Below are 13971 nucleotides of genomic sequence, written 5' to 3'. Positions count from 1 at the left end.
CGGTTAACTTACCGTAACCAGTGGGGAGCGTCTACATTCCAGTAAAGCATGTTTTTCCAGTTAACATTACCATGGTTGTGAATGCAGGCTCATCGGAGAATAGAAACTCGGAAAAGAACGTGCTGGTGGTTTGCATTTGTTCCACAGAACATTACTCGGTTATAGAAATTGGCTCCATGAAATTCTTGATGAGGTGACACGTCATATGAATGATACTTCTGACGATGTAGTATTGTGATAACACTACCTACGGACATACCGGAATAACGGCGTAATTTCCAGGCGCTTATCCGTGGGTTGTTGTGGACTGCCGCTAGTACACCTACTTTATTAGCTTCTCCTGTAGCAAGTTTGCTCCGTCTTCTTTTGGCGCTCTGTACGCTGCCATCAGATATAAAAGCGTTCACAACCTTGTAAAAGAACGAACGAGAGCGAGCTTTATCTGGTAAACGCTCGGCGTACAAAGCAACAGTAGCCTCAACATTTCTCCTACATTCTTCGCAAATCAGAATCATTTCAGTTTTTTCTCCTGTGGTTGCAACATTCGCCGTTTACTTGCACGTCTGTTCTCCAAATGATAGGTAGGTGTACAGCAATTAGCAATGTACACGTGGTACATGGAGGTGTGGTCCCACGTGCCATTGGATATTCAAGGGCCTTAGAGTAGTACGTCGTAAATTACGATTGTGTACTCATTTCTATTCCTTTGATTACTGCCGGGCGTGGTGGCCGAGCGGTTCTGGGCGCTTCAGTCTAGAACCGCGCGACCGCTACGGTCGCAGGTTCGAATCCTGCCTCGGGCATGGATGTGTGTGATGTCCTTAGGTTAGTTAGGTTTAAGTAGTTCTCAGTTCTAGGAGACTGATGACCTGAGATGTTAAGTCCGCCGGCCTGAGTGGCCGTGCGGTTCTAGGTGCTACAGTCTGGAAGCGGGCGGCCGCTACGGTCGCAGGTTCGAATCCTGTCTCGGGCATGGATGTGTGTAATGTCCTTAGGTTAGTTAGGTTTAAGTAGTTCTAAGTTCTAGGCGACTGATGACCTCAGAAGTTAAGTCGCATAGTGCTCAGAGCCATTTGAACCATTTGAACCATTTTGTTAAGTCCCATGGTGCTCAGAGCCATTTGAAACATTTTGAACCTTTGATTACAGCGCCATCTGTGGCGAAACGAAGAAAATATTTAGACAAAACGTATGTAGTTTTTGCCGTAGATCCGTAATCTGCAACACAAAAAGAGGTGTTCCCATGGAAGATTTAAGATTTCGAAGTTGTTCCCCAACACCGACGCACGGGGTGGGTTTGTTGGTCGAGGGTGGTATCGTTGAATGTCCCCTCCCGAGACAAAGAAATTGGAATTATTTTCATTCTATGTGTAGTTTCGAAATATTTCACTGTCTTCAGTTAAAATGAACATCTCTTGCAGTGAACGGCGACTAACAGATGCACACTGTGCCACTGAATTAAAGCATCGCTTTTCCGAAATTCCACCCACTGTAACGCTTAAGTTTCAAATTTGGCTCACATTTGAGTACAACCTTTGTTTGTAATTGTGCAAAATCGTGGCGGCCTCCGACATCACCTTCGGACTCGACGGCGCTTCAAACAGCAAGATGTCCATAAATGAGAGAAAAAGCCAGAGCTCAATTCATGTGACGTGTAAGGTGGGCGCCAAATTTGATCAAAATTCGGCCCACTGCCACATTGAAAGTGTCACAAGATCGGAAAATCGTCACAACCACTCTTTCCAACATTTGTCTCCGACGATCCTGCGATCGAGGTCAGAATCGCGATGCCCACAGCTGAAATATTTTCATTTTATTATGAGTTCTCGAGGAAAATATCTCAGCCACATCGTCGATCAGAATCGACATGAAAAGTTTCAGGGGATGGCATAAGACGTTTTTCACAACCTTTGACACTTCTGACACCCCCGGGCGTTTCATCCCTCCTCTGCGGGCACTGTCCTTCTGCATCCCCATCTAACGTGATCGCAGCCGTTTTGAGCGCAGTGCGACCGCAATTTTTGTTCTCGTGTACAAGTTGGAACCACTAGGGATCGTTCGAGATCATTCGACGAAATGCGAAAGTGAACAGAATGAGGTAAGAATGCTTATGGTTTTTCAGAGTTCCTAATTTGTTCCTCCTGTGACGTGATCGCACTTGAGCTGTGGCCTATTTCTTGCATTCATCGACGCCTTGCTGTTTGAGACGTCGTAGAGCCAAAAGACGACGTCGCAGGCCGCCACGCTTTTGCACTATTACAGAGAAAATTTGCACAACGCTTTGAGCCAAATTTTAATTCTGTTGCGCAGTGTACATATGTTAGTCGTCGTTCACTATGCTTTGGACTTTATTAGTGCTTTAAGATATATCAGTCGATATTTCTACGTAAAATCGTTACATTTCAGTCAATTATTGCAAAACCCTTATCAATAAATCACTGTTAACTTTCGCTAAACTGTGTTGTTCTCTATTTTTGACGGAACTGTTGTCTAACCCTGTTCAGCCCTGTGACGAAACAATACAGTTGTCGGCAGGAAGCATACAACCTATTAACAGCAACTTCAGTCGAGCGGGTTTGTCCTCACTTGTATGCTCGACGCAAAGTCCGCTAGGAAAAATTTTCATCTTTCAATTTCAAAAAGATTTAAACGAAGTAGTAACATTTTCTTCACTCTAAATGTTGTAGCTGGTCTACTACATTACGTGTAATTGTTACTTGTATTCGATTTTTCCATTTCGATACCATTGTTAGAGGTTCCGTGGTTCCGTGGTTCCGTGACTACTATCTTAAGTGCTTTGTGTCATGCAATTTAATACTCACGTCACATAAAGTATCACGAGCCTTTGCGTGTCCTGAAACGAACAACATTATAAAAATCAAAACTAAAAGTACTGCCAAAGCTACAGTTTTGTATCTTTGGGCTTATGATGCTAATCAGAAAAAGTGTTATCATTTTTTTTGCAAGATACATTATTGTTCAAATATTAAAAGAAATTAGGTCCGGAGAAATATACGAGGGAAAATCAACAGTTACGAAGATAAACTGATGTAGAAACAGATTGTAAGAGAACCTTAGGTTGGCACCACTGAGATGAAATAAGAACATCAGACAGGTAACAACTGTTTTGTTTTTCTACATCTACATTTACATCTACATCATAGTCCGCAAGCTACATAATGGTGTGCGGCGGATGGTACGTTCGGTACCACTATCTGATCCCTCCAGCCCTGTTGGACTTGCGAATAGTGCGTGGGAAGAATGATTGTCGGTAAGCCGCTGTACTGGCTCTAATTTCTCGAATTTTCTGCTCGTGGTCAGTACCCGAGATGTTTGTGGGGGGAAGTAATATCCAACTATTCCAGAAAAGTACTGTCCAGAAATTTCAATAGTAAATCTCTCCGTGATGCACAACGTGTCTCCTGTAACGTCTGTCAGTAGAGTTTTTTGAGGATCTCCGTAACGCTCTCTCGCCAGCTAAACGATCCCGTGATGAAACGCGCCGCTCTTCGTTGGATCTTCTCTATCTCCTCTATCAGTCCTACCTGACAAGGATCCCAGATAAATGAACAGTACTCAAGAATCGGACGAACAAGCGTCTTATAAGCCACTTCTTTCGTGGATGAGCCATATATCCTTAAGATTCGTCCGATGAATCTGGGTCTGGTGTCTAATTTTCCCACTATCTGTTTTATATGCTCATTCCACTTAAGGTGGCTTTGGACAGTTACGCTTAGATATTTTACGGCAGACGCTGTCCCCAGCTGTTTGTCATCAATAACGTGGCTTTACAGTAATGGACTCCTTTTCCTGCGTATGCACAATATGTTACATTTATTTACGTTAGGGGTCAACTGCCAGAGTCTGCACCATTCATTAATTCTCTGCAGGTCGCTCTGCAAATTCTTACTATTTTCTGGGGTTGCCACTTTCGTATAGACAACTGCATCATCTGCGAATAGCCTTAAAGAGCATCTGACGCTATCCACTGGATCGTTTAAATACACTCATGGAAATGCAAAAAAGAACACATTGACACCGGTGTGTCAGACCCACCATACTTGCTCCGGACACTGCGAGAGGGCTGTACAAGCAATGTTCACACGCACGGCACAGCGGACACACCAGGAACCGCGGTGTTGGCCGTCGAATGGCGCTAGCTGCGCAGCATTTGTGCACCGCCGCCGTCAGTGTCAGCCAGTTTGCCGTGGCATACGGAGCTCCATCGCAGTCTTTAACACTGGTAGCATGCCGCGACAGCGTGGACGTGAACTGTATGTGCAGTTGACGGACTTTGAGCGAGGGCGTATAGTGGGCATGCGGGAGGCCGGATGGACGTACCGCCGAATTGCTCAACACGTGGGGCGTGAGGTCTCCACAGTACATCGATGTTGTCGCCAGTGGTCGGCGGAAGGTGCACGTGCCCGTCGACCTGGGACCGGACCGCAGCGACGCACGGATGCACGCCAAGACCGTAGGATCCTACGCAGTGCCGTAGGGGACCGCACCGCCACTTCCCAGCAAATTAGGGACACTGTTGCTCCTGGGGTATCGGCGAGGACCATTCGCAACCGTCTCCATGAAGCTGGGCTACGGTCCCGCACACCGTTAGGCCGTCTTCCGCTCACGCCCCGACATCATGCAGCCCGCCTCCAGTGGTGTCGCGTCAGGCGTGAATGGAGGGACGAATGGAGACGTGTCGTCTTCAGCGATGAGAGTCGCTTCTGCCTTGGTGCCAATGATGGTCGTATGCGTGTTTGGCGCCGTGCAGGTGAGCGCCACAATCAGGACTGCATACGACCGAGGCACACAGGGCCAACACCCGGCATCATGGTGTGGGGAGCGATCTCCTACACTGGCCGTACACCACTGGTGATCGTCGAGGGGACACTGAATAGTGCACGGTACATCCAAACCGTCATCGAACCCATCGTTCTACCATTCCTAGACCGGCAAGGGAACTTGCCACCCAACATGCTCTAGAAGGTGTAAGTCAACTACCCTGGCCAGCAAGATCTCCGGCTCTGTCCCCCATTGAGCATGTTTGGGACTGGATGAAGCGTCGTCTCACGCGGTCTGCACGTCCAGCACGAACGCTGGTCCAACTGAGGCGCCAGGTGGAAATGGCATGGCAAGCCGTTCCACAGGACTACATCCAGCATCTCTACGATCGTCTCCATGGGAGAATAGCAGCCTGCATTGCTGCGAAAGGTGGATATACACTGTACTAGTGCCGAAATTGTGCATGCTCTGTTGCCTGTGTCTATGTGCCTATGGTTCTGTCAGTGTGATCATGTGATGTATCTGACCCCAGGAATGTGTCAATAAAGTTTCCCCTTCCTGGGACAATGAATTCACGGTGTTCTTATTTCAATTTCCAGGAGTGTATATTGTAAACAGCAACGGTCATATCACACTTCCCTGTGATACTCCGGATATTACCTTTACAACTTTCGATTTAGCTCCGTTAAGAGCGACGTGTTGAGTTCTATCTACAAGAAAGTATTGAATCCAATCGGAGGTCTGCTCCGATAATTCCTAAGCTCGTGCTGTTTCTTCATTAAACGGCAATGCGGGACGGAGTCAGACGCCTTACTGAAATCAAGGAACACGGCGTCACCCTGAGCGTCGTTGCCCACTGTGCAGTGGATCTTATGGAGGAACAGAGCGAACTGAGTTTCGCAGGATCTCTGTTTGCGGAATTCATGTTGATTTTTATAGAGGAGATGTTCATTTAAAAAAAATGGTTCAAATGGCTCTGAGCACTATGGGACTTAACTTCTGAGGTCATCAGTCACCTAGAACTTGGAACTACTTAAACCTAACTAACCTAAGGACATCACACGCATACATGCCCGAGGCAGGATTCGAACCTGTGACAGTAGCGGTCACGCGGTTCCAGACTGTAGCGTCTAGAACCTCTCGGCCACCCCGGACGGCTGTTTAGTTTCCCAAAAGGTCATAATACTTCACCATAAAAGATGTTCCATAATTCTACAACAGATTGACGTCAACGATATACTGTAGGTCTACAATTGTGTGGATCTGTCTTACGGCCTTTCTTAAAAACGGGAGTGACCTCCGCTTTTTTCCAGTCGTTGGATGCCTTTCGTTGCTCAAGTGATCTACAATAAATTACAGCTAATATTGGAGCAAATTCTTTCACATAATCTTTATAGAATCTTATAGGTATCTCATCTGGTTCTGAATCCTTTCCACTACTAAGCGATTGTAGCTCCTTTTCAATTCCGCGATCGGTTATTTCAATATCCGCCATTTGGATGTTCGTACGACGACTGAAAAGCGGAACAGCGTTACAATCTTCCTCTGTGAAACAACTTCGGAAGACCGAATTTGGTATTTCGGCCTTCTCTTTGTTATCTCCCGTTTCGGTGCCGGTGTGGTCGCTGAGAGAATTAACAGATGATTTTGACCTACTTACTTTTTCAACATACGACCAAAATCTCTCAGAGTTTTTTCTCAGGACGGTTTACAAGGTCTTGCTTTCAAATCATTGAACGTTTCTCTCATTGCTCTCCTTATGCTCATTTTCGCTTCGTTCAGCTTTTGTTTGTCGGCTAGGTTTTTACTTGTCTTGAATCTGAGGTGAAGTGCTCTTTGTTCACGTAGCGCTTTTCTAACACGGCTATTAAACCATGGTAGATCTTAAAACCTTACTCGGAACTTACTTGTCTAGGGCATATTGAACGATGTCGTTTAATTTTTTCCATTTGTTTTCCACTTCTTCGTCCTCATCATCGAATATTTGATGCTAGCTACTGAGATATTCTGAAATTTGTATCTTGTCACCCTTGCTGAGCAAATATATCTTCCTGACTTTCTATACATTCCTTGTAGGACCCGTCGTCATAGATGCTGTCACAGCCTTATGATCGCTGATACCTTCCTCTCTGTGAACTGATTCGACAATCAGGTCTGATTGTTGCTAGGAGGTCTGAGATGTTACCCTCTCGAGTTGGTTTTCCTACTATATGCTCAATGTAATTTTCGGACAAGATATCCAGATCAATTCCACACGATTCCCTGTCTCTGGCACCAGTTTTGATGGCATATCACTCCCAATCTATACCTGGCAAGTTGAAGTCACCCCCTATTTCAACGGCTTGAACAAAAAAAGGACATTCTGCACGTTCTGTCTGAAGTGCTCTACAACTACAGATCCTGACCCAGGTGGTCTATAAAAGCATTCGATCACCACATTTGACTGTTCTTTGACACTCAGTTTCACGCAGATTAAATTACATTCGGAATTGGTGATAACCTCCCTAGATTTTATCGAATATTTTTTGCAATAAACACGCCGCCTCCATTGGCGACCAACTTATCCTTATGATAAACATCCAATCTGAACTTAGGATTTCGTCGTTATTGACGTCTGGTTTCAACCGGCTTTCTGTTCCCAATACTATCTGTGCATTATAACCTTCAGTAAGCGATGCTAATTCTGAGGCCTTTCCTTGCATCTTCCTGCAGTTTACTAAATTCATATTAATCATTTCCATCTTTGATCTGCAACGACGAAGATTCTTTGAGATGTCTGTGGCTGATTTAACAGGCAAATCGTCTTTGCTCCCAAGGGAGGAGTTCCCTAACCTAAAAAACTCCATGTGCACACCACATGTACTCCGATACTTTAGTAGCCGCTTCCTGCGTGTAGTGCACACCTGACCTATTAAGGGGAACCCTACAATTCTGCACCCGACAGTGGAAGTCAAGAAACTCACATCTGATGCCGTCGTAGAATCGTCTGAGCATCTGGTTTAGATCTTCCACTCTGATCAAAACCAGACGACCGCGATCAACCCTGGGTGCAATGCTACAAATAGACAGCTTAGCCTGCTCCCCACGTGCGTAGCTACACTACTGGCCATTAAAATTGCTACACTAAGAAGAAATGCAGATGATAAACGGGTATGCGTTGGACAAATATGTTACACTGGAGCTGACATGTGTTTACATTTTCTCGCAATTTGGGTGCATAGATCCTGAGAAATCAGTACCCAGAACAACCACCTCTGGCCGTAATAACGGCCTTGATACGCCTGGGCATTGAGTCTAACTGAGCTTGGATGGCGTGTACAGGTATAGGTGCCCATGCAGCTTCATCACGATACCACAGTTCATCAAGAGTAGTGACTGGCGTATTGTGACGAGTCAGTTGCTCGGCCACCATTGACCAGACGTTTTCGATTGGTGAGAGATCTGGAGAATGTGCTGGCCAGGGCAGCAGTCGAACATTTTCTGTATCCAGAAAGGCCCGTACAGGACCTGCAACATGCGGTCGTGCATTATCCTGCTGAAATCTAGGGTTTCGCAGGGATGTAATGAAGGGTAGACCCACGGGTCTTAACACATCTGAAATGTAACGCCCACTGTTCAAAGTGCCGTCAATGCGAACAAGAGATGACCGAGACGTGTAACAAATTGCGCCCCGTACCATCACGCCGGGTGATGCGCCAGTATGGCGATGACGAATATACGCTTCCAATGTGCGATCACCGCGATGTCGCCAAACACGGATGCGACTATCATGATGCTGTAAACAGAACCTGGATTCATCCAAAAAAATGACGTCTTCCCATTCGTGCACCCAGGTTCGTCATTGAGTACACTCCTGTATGTGATGCAGCGTCAAGGGTAACCGCAGCCATGGTCTCCGAGCTGAGAGTCCATGCTGCTGCAAACGTCGTCGAACTGTTCGTGCAGATGGTTGTTGTCTTGCAAACGTCCCCATCTGTTAACTCAGGGATCGAGACGTGGCTGCACGATCCGTTGCAGCCATGTGGATAAGATGCCTGTAATCTCGACTGCTAGTGATACGAGGCGGTTGGGATCCAGAAAGGTGTTCCGTATTACCCTCCAGAATCGACCGATTCCATATTCTGCTAACAGTCATTGGTGGTGGTGGTGGTTAGTGTTTAACGTCCCGTCGACATCGAGGTCATTAGAGACGGAGCGCAAGCTCGGGTTAGGGAAGGATTGGGAAGGAAATCGGCCGTGCCCTTTCAGAGGAACCATTCCGGCATTTGCCTGAAACGATTTAGGGAAATCACGGAAAACCTAAATCAGGATGGCCGGAGACGGGATTGAACCATCGTCCTCCCGAATGCGAGTCCAGTGTGCTAACCACTGCGCCACCTCGCTCGGTGCTAACAGTCATTGGATCTCGACCAACGCGAGCAGCAATGTCGTGATACGATAAACCGCAATCGCGGTAGGGTACAATCCGACCGTTATCAAAGTCGAAAACATGATGGTACTAATTTCTCCTCCTTATACGGGGGTATCACACCAACGTTTCACCAGGCAACGCCGGTCAGCTGCTGTTTATGTATGAGAAATCAGTTGGAAACTTTCCTCATGTGAGCACGTTGTAGGTGTCGCCACCGGCGCCAACCTTGTGTGAAGGCTCTAAAAAGCTAATTATTTGCATATCACAGCGTCTTCTTCCTGTCGGTTAAATTTCGCGTCTGTAGCACGTCATCTTCGTGGTGTAGCAATTTTAATGGCCAGTAGTGCAGTTGCCTTCACCAAATAAGCCAGCCGCCGAAAAGAGCCAAGGATGACCTCAGAACCCAAGCGGCAGGCGTCATTCATGCCGACAAGTGCCACTACATGCATCCGGTGTTACCAGTGCGCTTGATGGCCGCTGGAATGGCCTCCTCTACATCACGGATGAGACCTCCCTGCAAACATACCGAATGCACACTGGAATTCCTTCCTGCCTTGTCTGCTATCTCCTTGAAAGGCTCCATCACCCGCCAAACATTGGAGCTCCCGAAGACTAACATACCTACCCTCTCTACTGGTCTGGACTGAACACGAGTGGCATCCCGTGGTGGCTTAGAGCTATCATCAACACTGGGTAGCACCTCGTATCTGTTACTAAGACGTAGGGAGGCAGCTGCATGGTCTGTTCCCTCTTTCGCCTTCCGCACATGTACATGAGAACCCACCACTGTCTGCCACCCACACAGAAGTGAGGACGGACGGGCCAGATGTTGCTTATCAGAAGCCACAGCAACGTCCGGCTCATCAAGGGATTCAGTGGCACCAAAGGTGTCGAAGGTTTCGTCACTGGCGCCCCAACGTCACCGCAGCTTCGAGCATTAGCTAAAAAGCTTGTCGACGGTAGCCAACGCAGCTTCCAGCTGTTTACGGACAGTAGCCAACTCTCCTTTTTCCACTCACAGCAAGCATAGTCCCTAGCCACATCGTACTGTGTGTAAAATAGTTATAATGTCTCAAATGGTGCTACTGAGTTTGAAAAGATGCCAAAGAAGAATAAACACTATGACCTTAATATTGCATTAACGACGCTCTGTCTGTTTGAAATTTCCACATTACATTACAAACGATCGGTGACAAATTTTTTACTTTCTGTATTGAAAAATACAGCGAAAATCTTTTCTCGAATATTTTACAGTATGGTTAAAGTAGTACGAAAAGTGGAAATTTTCGTAAATAGGTAAAAAAATTCAAAAGGGTCGAATTTCCGTAACTGATGAGGAACGTCTTGGCCGGCCTGTTAAAGTGTCAATTCTCTAGCTTGAATTCCGTATTGACGATGTTATTCGTGAACGTATAGCAAGAATGGATGCAGGATGCAGTAAGGGTTGGCACACTTCAAAACAAAAGGAAAAATCTAATCTCAGTTGCAATCGGACACTGAAATGAATCCAATGGAAACAAGTGAAAAATTGTCAGACAGTTATCCCGAAAGAACAGATCGAGCACATGTAAACAGTTCACAACGTTATCAGTGACGATCTCCAGTACAGGAAAAATTTGCTAGGTGGATCCCAAAAGAGTTAAAGCAACAGCACAAGGAAACAAGACTTCAAATGGCTCTGAGCACTATGGGACTTAACAGCTTTGGTCATCAGTCCCCTAGAACTTAGAACTACTTAAACCTAACTAACCGAAGGACATCACACACATCCATGCCCGAGGCAGGATTCGAACCTGCGACGTAGCACTCGCGCGGTTCCGGACTGCGCGCCTAGAACCGCGAGACCACCGCGGCCGACTGAAACAAGACTCAGAGGAATGCTGTGAAAGGGAAGTGACCCTTATGTAAACAAGATTTTTACGTGTAATGAAACTCGCTTCCACTACTTAGAATCGGAGTTCAAAAGATAAAGCATGGGATGCAAGTACAGCAGGTCATCTTCCCGAAGGAAATTGAAAACGCAAGTATCAGCGTGAAAAATCATATTGACCAGCCTGTGGGATGCCCAAGTTATCCTTCGTGATTATGCTTGTCTTCAAGCATACAAAATGAGTACCTACTACTAAAACCAACTAATCAACAAAGTAAATCCATCGATGAGAGGAAAGTCTCGCATTTCAAAGAAAAAGCGTGATATTACTGCATAACAATACACATACCGGGAGATCAAAAAGTCAGTATAAATTTGAAAAGTGGATAAATAATGGAATAATGTAGATAGAGAGGTACAAATTGACGCACAAGCTTGGAATGTCATGGGGTTTTATTAGAACCAAAACAATACAAAAGTTCAAAAATGTCCGACACGTGGCGCTTCATCTGATCAGAATAGCAATAATTAGCATAACAAAGTAAGACAAAGCAAAGATGATGTTCTTCACAGTAAATGCTCAATATGTCTACCATCATTCCTCAACAACAATAGCTGTAGTCGAGGAATAATGTTGTGAACAGCACCGTAAAGCCTGTCCGGAGTTATGGTGGGGCATTGGCGTCGGATGTTGTCTTTCAGCATCCCTAGAGATGTCGGTCGATCACGATACACTTGCGACTTCAGGTAACCCCAAAGCCAATAATCGCACGGACTGAGGTCTGGGGACCTGTGAGGCCAAGCATGACGAAAGTGGCGTCTGAGTACACGATCATCACCAAACGACGCGCGCAAGAGATCTTTCACGCGTATAGCAATATGGGGTGGAGCGCCATCCTGCATAAACATCGTACATCCCAGCAGGTGTTTATCAGCCAGGCTGGGAATGATGCGATTCTGTAACATATCGGCGTACCTCTCACCCGTCACGGTAGCAGTTACTGACGTTTTGCTGTCCAGCGCCATCTGTCGGACATTTTGTGAACTTTAATTTTTTTGGTTCTAATAAAACCCCATGTCATTCCAAGCATGTGTGTCAATTTTTACCTGTATATCTACATTATTCAGTGGTTTATTAAATTTTCAAATTTATACTGACTTTTTGATCACCCGGTACTTAGACAGCCCAGCTGACTAAATAAACCATTGAAAAAATTGGTTGGGAGATACTACTACCCCGTCCCTACCGTCTAGGTTTACCTCCCTCGGATTTCCATTCGTTAGGTCCACTCAACAAGCATTATGTAGAAAAAAGTTTGTCAACAATCAGGAGCTCAAATAAATGTTATGAAACTGTGTCAGACAACAAGACAAAGACTTCTTGGCATCATCTAAAAAAAACTAGTTCATCGCCGGGACAAGTGTATTAATATTGCCGGAAATTATGCTGAAAAGTAAAAGTCTCATTTTGTAAAAATACACAGCTTTTTCACGGAATCAGTTTCTCTCTCATTGGAATATGGGCTATTCTCTCCTAAGATAGCTATATTCCTGTAATGAAACTTCAAGTCTCTGTAGAAACTTATGCAAATGAACTGTACGTTATTTTGACGTCGCTCGTCGCTCGAACATTCTTCTGTGACGAAACACCGTCAGAATGGGATCACTAAAAACTACGAAACTAATATAGCGTAAAAGATTACTGAGCCCACAACGGATAGATGTTGGTACATGTTTGTCGTGCAGTATTGGTTTTGCCTGTGATGTCCACTACCAGTGTTGGCTCAAGCACGTTTTTGTTAACAATGAACATTTAGTAAAATTACAACTTGGTATGGCGTGGAAACACGTCTAGCTGCAATACGGATTCAGATTTAGTTTTGAAGAACTTTACGCTGATGAACCAAAGCACTATGAACACCTGCTTAATGGCTTGTTTGTCCGTCCTTGGAGCGAAATACATCACTGGTACTGCGTTCAGGGATCCAACAATATGTTGGTTGGTTTACGGAGGTAAGCGGCATTAGATGTCTAGGAACAGGTCCTGTAATTCGCATAAATAACGGGCCGCTGATTTCCGTAGGCGGCAATTGCGCCCCACAGCGAAATATATGGGTTCTATAGGGATTACTTCAGGAGAATTTGGTCGGCGAGAAATCAACGTGAGTTCACTACAATGCTCCTGAAGCCAGTGTAGCACGTGTCGGGCTCCGAGACACGTACAGTAGTACTGCTGAAAGGTAACACCGCCATCAGGTAAGACATCAAGCATGAAGGGACGCAGGTGTTTCGCAGGTGTCAGCGTGTCTTCGATTATTACCGCAGGTCCCACGCAAACCCAAGAGAATGTCTCCCATAGCATAATATGGCCCCCAGCAGCGTGCATCCGTGGCGCGCTGCACGTTTCGAGCCTCCGGCGTTTGTGTATCAAAAATGCAATTTACCTGAAGAGCCGACACGTTTCCATTCATCGACGGTCGAAGCCCGTTACACGTAATACAATCGTCTAAATCACGTCCATTCGGCGATGAGGCAGGGCCAATATTCAACATTCTGTGTAGCACCACCACATCTCAAATGCTTCGATTCTCTTCTGTTCCGGTCTTCCCCACAATCCATGTTTCACTACCATACATTCTGTGCTCCAAACGTACAATTTCATTAATTTATTCCTCAAATTAAGACATATGTTTGGTACTAATAGACTTCTCTTAGCCAGGAATGCCCTTCTTGTCAGTGGTAGTCTGCTTTTGTGGTCCTCCTTGCGTTGTCCGTCATGGGTTACTTTACGCCCTAGGTTGCAGAATTCCTTAACATAATCTTCAGCCGGCCGGTGTGGCCGAGCGGTTCTAGGCGCATCAGTCTGGAACCGCGCGACTGCTACGGTCGCAGGTTCGAATCCTGCCTC

The sequence above is a fragment of the Schistocerca americana genome, chromosome 3 (genome assembly GCF_021461395.2).
Source record: "Schistocerca americana isolate TAMUIC-IGC-003095 chromosome 3, iqSchAmer2.1, whole genome shotgun sequence".
Taxonomy (NCBI): Eukaryota; Metazoa; Arthropoda; class Insecta; order Orthoptera; family Acrididae; genus Schistocerca; species Schistocerca americana.
The sequence above is the reverse complement of the archived record's forward strand: the minus strand, read 5'-3'. Positions refer to the sequence as shown.